Raw genomic sequence first — 8,362 nt, forward strand, 5'->3', positions numbered from 1 at the left:
AAGGTCAAGGTCACAGTGACCCTGAACAGTAAAACGGTTTCCGGATGTTAACTCAAGAACGCTTAGGCCTAGGGTCACGAAAGTTGATAGGGAGGTTGGTCATGACCAGCAGGTGACCCCTATTGATTTTGAGGTCAGTATGTCAAAGGTCAAGGTCACAGTGACCAGGAACAGTAAAATGGTTTCCAGGCAATAACTCAAGAACGCTTGGGCCTAGTGTCAAGAAAATTGATAGTTAGGTTGGTCATGACCAGCAGATGACCCCTATTGATTTTGAGGTCATTAGGTCAGAGGTCAAGGTCACATTGGCTAGGAACAGTTAAATGGTTTCTGATCTTCTTGTCCAAAACCATAGGGCCTAGGGCTTTGATATTTGGTATGTAGCAAAATCTAGTGGTCCTCTACCAAGATAGTTCAGATTATTTCCCTGGGGTCAAATATGGCCCCACCCCTAGGGTCACATGGTTTATATAGACTTATATAGGAAAAAACTTTGAAAAACCTCTTGTCCAAAACCACAGGGCCTAGGGCTTTGATATTTTGTATATGAAAAACTTTGAAAATCTTCTTGTCCAAACCACAAAATCTGTGGCTTTGGTATTTTGTAATGTAGCATCATTTAGTGGTTCTCTACCAAGTTTGTTCAAGTTATCCCTCTGGGGTCAAATATGGCCCTGCCTCAGAGGTCAAATGGTTCATATAGACTTATATAGGGAAAAACTTAGAATCTTCATGTCCATAACTTACATCATTCAAATTTGGACCACATGTATAGTTTTGAGTGGCAAGATGAACCTTGACATGAGTTGACCTTGATCTTCACCTAGTGACCTACTTTCACATTTCTGTACCTACAGCCTTCAAATTTGGACCACATGTATAGGTTTGTGTACTGAAAAAAACTTTGACCTTGTTAATGACCTAGTGACCTACTGTCACATTTTTGAAGGTACAGGCTTCAAATTTGGACCACATGCATAGTTTTTTGTTCCAAAATAAAATTTGACCTTGATTTTGACCTAGTGACCTACTTTCACATTTCTCAAGCTACAGCCTTCAAATTTGAACCACAAGCATAGTTTTGTGTACTGAAATGAACTTTGATCTTGAGATTGACCTAGTGACCTACTTTCACATTTCTGAAGGTACAGGCTTCAAATTTGGACCACTTGCATAGTTTTGTGTTCCGAAATAAAATTTGACCTTGATTTTGACCTAGTGACCTACTTTCACATTTCTCAAGCTACAGCCTTCAAATTTGAACCACATGCATAGTTTTGTGTACTGAAATGAACTTTGATCTTGAGATTGACCTAGTGACCTATTTTCACATTTTTGAAGGTACAGGCTTCAAATTTGGACTGCATGCATATTTTTGTGTTCTGAATTGAAATTTTACATTGATTTTTATCTATTACCTACTTTCACATTTCTCAAGCTACAGCCTCCAAATTTGAAGCACATGCATAGTTCTGTCTACCGAAATGAACTTTACCTTGAAATTGATCTAGTGACCTGCTTTCACATTTCTCAAGCCACCGCTTTCAAATTTGGACCACATACACATTGTTTTGTACCTAAATAAAATTTGACCTTGATTTTGACCTTGAGCTAGTCTTGAAATTTGGAACATTCAAAAATGGCTCAGTGGATGGCGCCAAGATCAATCTGTAATCTCTTGTTAAGTTAATAGGTTAAAGGTCAAGGTCAGATTAAACCAGAATGGTAGAATTTTTGTTTACAGTGAGCATATAATTTCTGTTCCTTGTGCAATTACTGAATGCATCAAGGGGGGCATTTCGTGTTCGACGAGCTCTTGTGTTAACATATTTTCAGCATTAAAAATAAAGCAAATTTCTGTTATGAATTTAGTGTGCACAGAATTGTAACTCTAAGCAAAAATAGGTAATGCATTAGCATAATGTGGACACTGTATAAATATATTTACTGTTTAAAAGACTAATTACGCAACTGTCACATTCAAATTGTGAACCCGTATTTCAAAGACTACCAGAGTATTTCTTAGAATGGGCTTACATCATGTAACAAATACAGTTAATGAATATACATAATATTGACACAACATAAAATTCTTATTACGAAAATAGCTCAGAAATATTTTACATACTACTACACATATACTTAAATCAAATTAAATCATATTTACAAAGTGACCACAATAAAAAAAATTACCTACTGGTGAGGACTTTTACGTACGTAAGCGACAAAAATGAGACACACGTTTTACATTTATATCAGTTTTTTGTATCTGTATTTTAGTCACAGAATAGATAAAAAAGTATTCACAAACTAACATTATAGAACGTGAAAAATTCGTTCGAAAAACACAATAATATGTATATAGTTATGACAATGGAAAGAGAAGATGATCATCATACCTGTATGAGCAGAAGTATACAGTACTACAAAAGTTAATTAGTCATTAATGTCGCAAGAATTCAGTCAGTCATCATAAGAGTACGAGTAAAAAGGGTCCAGGTCACTCCTGCAATTTATTTTGTGTACACTTGTCTTTTTGTTTTCGCAAGCTTTGATGACTATGTTTCCATTTGTCGACCAAGCACCAACAATGTTTTTATTTTTAACAAGCTGTCGTACCTCGCACAGAAGACTGGCTCTGTATTTTGTATCTTCATTCACATATTGACCCTTTTACCCATTTGATTTTAACAAGACCCGATTCCAATAAAATAAATCTCGAGGTCGTCGAGACACAAACTTCACCAGTATATGACGAGGCTTTCCTGATACCTTCGGTTTGCCGACTCTATGGGAAACAGAAATATCCTCGAGGGATAAAGGTGACCCGATCGCGGATGCCATGTTCATGATATGCGTGACAGTATTTTCATCTTTAGTTTCAACGATCCCGGAGATGCTTTAACTATGGTCAAGCCAGCTACCCAAAAATGGCGCATATGTGCTCTTGTGTCCGCACAATAGACACCTACTTCCGGTTTCGATCTGCAAAACTCGCCATGTGGTGTGTATAAACAAGAAGTGACCGTCTCATTTCATATTCTAGCAGTGAAAAAACTATTTATTATGGACTTCTTTAGATAGACCACGGAAGCACATTTTCGAGCGCATTACTGACCTCATTCCTCGACATTCGGCGGGGTGACGTTTTGCAGGGCAACTTTTGGCGGGGCGGCGTTCGGCAGATCGACATTCGTCGTGGCGACGTTCGGTGGATCGACATTCGCTGGGGCGTTGTTTGGCGATCCTCGGTGGGGCGGCGTTTGTCGGGGCCACTGGCGCCAGACCAGAAAGAAAATACCTCTGCATGTTATACCCTACTCCTAGGTATTCTATAAGAACCATGGTCATGAAGGGGAAAATATACTAACCAGTTTCAATCGTACATTTCTCAACTTAAACGGGCAGTTCGGTGAATTGGTACCTAGTATATTGAACAAGCGATAATTTATCTTCCATCGTGCAACAGTCACATGGTCTCAATATTCCATATTGCTGAGATTATCAACATAGTTTATGCTTTCGTCAACGTTACAGAAAAAACTTGCGTGACCTTCCCTAATGAACATCCGGTCTAGAGGTCACAGCAGTGTGCACATGTTTGGCGAAATGTAAACAAACAAAAACAGAATTTAAAAAAAAACAATTTTACACAAAAACTCGAAATGATGAATGAAATTCATCTTGAGTATGATCTTTAATTTGAAATCGTACATTGGTCTGCATTTGTTTTGTTTATTTTATTCATTTTGTACATTTATGCTGCATTTTCACATTTTAGCGAACACTTGTAGTAAAATGAGGATTGACATACATTTTCACAACAGCCAATCAGAATGGTTTTGTAATCTAGAACGGAACTTCACCAGGGACGTTCAAGCAAGTTTTTTTGTGTAACGTTGAAATAACTATAAACTACGCGTTGTTTTTCTAAGATAAGATGTATTGAAGAAATGTGACCGGTACACAATGGAAGATAAATTACCACTTGTTTGATATCTATAGTACAAATTTACCGAACTGCGTGTTTTAGGTATGAAATGCGCTATTGAAACGGGTTAGTATATTTTCCCCTTTATGACCATGGTTCTTATAGAATACCTAGGGGTAGGATATAACATGTACAGAGGCATTTTCTTTCTGGTCTGGCGCCAGTGGTCGGGGCGTCAAAACAACGTTCGACTGGGCGATGTCTGGTGTAGCGTCTTTCGGCGGGGCGCCATAACGATGTTTGCCGTTGCGACGCATTGACGGAACGAAATAGTAAAATGGCACAAATCAGTCACCATAGCTTACCCTTATGTTTTTTTTAAATTCATTGTTTGAAAAAAAATACTAGTACAATTTCAAGACGTAATTACGTAAATACGCTTCTTATCTAGAGTTGTACTTTTGACTTGGTGTATTATTATCATTTCTATCAATAGTTATTTACGTAATCGAAATCCACTGACTGTACCGAATCAGAAATTAAGTTGATTCATGGATATATTCTATTTACAGTCTACTCGATATTCCGAATCAGTTTAAAATGCGGGCCACTCTAAACGTTTTACAATTGATGACAACAATTACTTCACCAAAATTAAGAAAATGGTTAGGTTTGTAATCTTTAAGCATCTGTGCATATTAAACAACCGTAGTTTGTATCATTTACCTATTTTTCAAGCGATAAACACAGTTTAAGTATGTTGTATATTGACTCGAGATGCAAGTTTTGCCGAGAAAATACAGAGCTGCTCTCTTCAAGAGACTCACTTAATTGTCAGGTGATGTACACAGATAAATAAAACATGGACATGGTGTACAATATATACCTAACACACTATAGATATATAAATATTTCAACATAACATATAACAAAAGTTTTTTTATGTTAAACAAAAGTCATTAAATATTGGGTATTCCGAATCACTGCACTTATATCTGTTCTATTCTATACCAAATAGTTGTTTATATATAACATATATACCTCATTTCCTGTTCATCACCGTTAGATATTTACTAGTGTTACCCTATTCATTAAAAATGCCTAGAAATCATGTCAATAAAAAGTCTGGACCATTTTACATATTACTGTGTTACACAGAATGGCGGTTTGTCTCCATATTGAAACTACATAACAATAAATATATACAGATTTCATTACGGTCTTATTTTTTAATTCAGAAAAATTATTTGAGCCGTGCCATGGGAAAACCAACATAGTGGGTGTGCGAGCAGCATGGATCCAGACTAGCCTGCGCATCCGCGCAGTCTGGTCAGGCTCCATGCTGTTCGCTTTTAAAGCCTATTGGAACTGGAGAAACTGTTAGCGAACAGCATGGATCCTGACCAGACTGCGCGGATGCGCAGGCTGGTCTGGATCCATGCTGGTCGCACACCTACTATGTTGGTTTTCCCATGGCACGGCTGATTTTGTGTTATCTACCGACCACGAGTTTTTCAAACATTCCGAAGAGCATTTAGGCCATACCAAATTGATTAATAGTTCTTCGGAAAATTTTCAAAAAAAATAGAAGTGGGCGAGCGAAATTTTTATTTTATTTTTTTTTTCTCAATTTTGATTTTTTCAGAGGCGGGTAGATTTACATGGAGCGAGCGGGCTTTTTTTATTTTTTTTCCCAGCTTGAACCCTTGAGGGGGCGGTTATGATTATATATAAAGTTAACATTTCTTTAGAAATAACACAGAAATCAAACATTTACAGTGTGGGTAACACAGTATATAGCTTTTCTATATGTTTTAAAGACTACATGAATGATTTTGCAAATAAATTCTTGCCAAAACTCACTGAATCACTTTATTTTTTTTATTTTGTAATTTTAATTACTAAGGAATGAGTGTCTTATTTTTAATTTTGATTTTTCTACATTAATCTGAAGACGTGCCTATTTAATGGCACAGGATGAGGAATGTTTAAGACAAAACAGGCACATGATTGTGTGGAATAACATTTCTTCTGAAACACAGTTAGATGGCTTTGACAAATGAACAAATTTGTGCCCCTAGTGGAACTCCAACCCATAGAGGTGAGGGGAAGTAATAAACCACTTGACCAGTGAGACCAAACGGAGTTGGGCATACAGATGCTTCGACATTGCTCGAATCCCTTTGGAATAATTTCTTAACAGATCATGATCAGGCTAGCTTAAGCTTTTGTGGTAGAGATTCATTTCAGGCAAAAATAATAACAGACGGACAAAGAATGATCCCAATATGGCCACCCTTAAAAGTGTTGTTTGTTGTGCTTTGACTGAACTATAAATTTAGAGTTGGGGAAGTCTGTTTTTTTTCTTTCGTTCAAGCAATTTACAGCCAATTTTAAATATATCCTGGCGTCATGTGTACAAACAGGCAAAACTGGGGTTACAAAAGGACATATTTTGTTAGAAATTATTTTCATATCAACACTACTTATTTGAAAAGCTAAACAATTTTTAAAATTGACTAAATGTGTTTTGATAGAATATCTGACTGCTGTACTAAAGAAGTTACGTTCAAAAAGATTTGGGCCGAGACAATGTGATAGGTCGGTCAGGATCTGTGAACAAATATTTTTTTAAGATAGTAGTTGGCCTCAGCTTTGGGCTCTAGATCTAACATGCTGAATTAAACAGCTGATAACAAATGGTTTGAAAACTTGATATCTGAACAATATTTCCAAATATTTTTAACTGCATCCCCGTGCACGTCTTACAAGTCGGGCTTCGTTCTTTTCACTGTATTGAACAAAAGTAGAATGTGCCTATTTCATTACCTACCGGCACATCGAAGGTCACTCCAGATTTAAAACAAATGATGAACAACACCATAACTCCTGACTTTTTGAGTTTGGATCATCAGCTACATGACGCATGAAATCCGATCAATATCACTTTGACGCATTAAAACAGCGATAAAACCTGTTTTGCCGTTATTATTCCGGACCGCATAATCGAAAAAAAAAAATTTTTTCGGAGATTGTTATGTACGTGCGGGCGGGTAATTTTTATTTTTTTTTCTCGGGAATGAAATTATTGATGCGGTAGTTCCGACGAACGACATATCAATTTGGTATGGCCTTAGTTTTAAAACTAGTATCCTTCGGTAATCATCTAAAGATAGAAATGAGCAACGGAAATAGTGATTCGGAAATGACTCGAAATAGCTGAGGTCATGGAGTTCGGGAAAATTTAAATATTACGCGAAGAAATGATATTTCAGGATTTAGATACAAGATTTTTTATTGGCAGATAAATGATGTATTCATGAATATGTATAAAAGATATTGTACATGTTAAAGCATTAGTCAAATTTTGATTTTTATGAAAACTGGTTCGGAATACCTGAGTAGACTGTATCAAGTAACATTCAAAATCCAGATTTAATATTCAGCGGAATAGGACCTATCTTAACTACCTAAATTTAGTACACGAGCATAAATTACTCTTTACGTCACGAGTATTTAACTTCCTAGGATTTGAAATTTGAAACCTTGTTAACTACATAAATATGTTACGTAGACGGAAGCGAATCATACCATAATTTGTCTTAAACAATTGTGAAAATGAAAGAATGGACACAAATTAAAAGGATAGTATGTAAGTACATATAAATTTATATACAATTTACTACATTTCCAACTTCTATTTGATATTTCAACAGTTTAATGTAATTAACTACAAAATGTACTATTTTGTTATCTTCGAAAGCCAAATAATGGAGCAAATATATTCAATAGGAAAGATCATGTACAAGTAAATGAGTGTGCGCGTGTGCGTGACTGTGTGTGTATGTAAACATGATCAAAATAATCATATATATACAGAGAAAATGCATGTTGGGCTTAAAGACAGGTGTGCAGTATTTGAAAAATAAAGGGTTGATATTAAGCACTCTATGTTATTATGTTGTGGAACACTGAACCTTAATTGGCATTGCAGTTTATAGTGCATAATCTAAAGTATAAAATCACTATTCAGAATATCGTTTTACTTATTTTCTCGCCCACTGATAGTGGCAGCGAGACTAAGCGATCCAAATTCAAGCGACGGCGACGGCTTCAACGATTGGAAATAACTAAAAAACTGTAACCTATATTTCTTTTAAACCTTTTAGGATGATTTAGAAACTGACTTTACATCCAAGTCAATGCTAGTGACCTTGACCTTGAAGAATTAGCATTTTTTAGATTTTGTTTGAAGCCGTTGAAAATTGACAATGACAATTTCTCAAAAACTGTTGCATGCATTGCTTTGAAACCTTGTAAGATGGTTCAAAAACTCATTTTACACCCAATGTTGAGTATTTGCCCCCAAGTGATCTTGAAGAAATTAGGATATTTTTATAGATATTTTGACGTGTTTGAAAATTCAAAAAA

The 8,362-nt window shown here is 35.9% G+C and overlaps 1 protein-coding gene across 2 annotated transcripts in view; it reads left to right on the forward strand.

Annotated features, from left to right (window-relative positions):
- Positions 1-6,317: 6,317 nt before the first annotated feature.
- LOC123526377 (uncharacterized) overlaps positions 6,318-8,362 on the forward strand; it is a 36,648-nt gene continuing 34,603 nt past the window's right edge. For both annotated transcript variants that reach the window (XM_045305507.2, XM_045305509.2), the window contains exon 1: positions 6,318-7,583. The gene's annotated coding sequence lies outside the window, so the exon portion shown is untranslated. The remainder of the gene's footprint in view (positions 7,584-8,362) is intronic.

This window comes from Mercenaria mercenaria, chromosome 14 (genome assembly GCF_021730395.1).
Source record: "Mercenaria mercenaria strain notata chromosome 14, MADL_Memer_1, whole genome shotgun sequence".
NCBI classification, from domain to species: domain Eukaryota; kingdom Metazoa; phylum Mollusca; class Bivalvia; order Venerida; family Veneridae; genus Mercenaria; species Mercenaria mercenaria.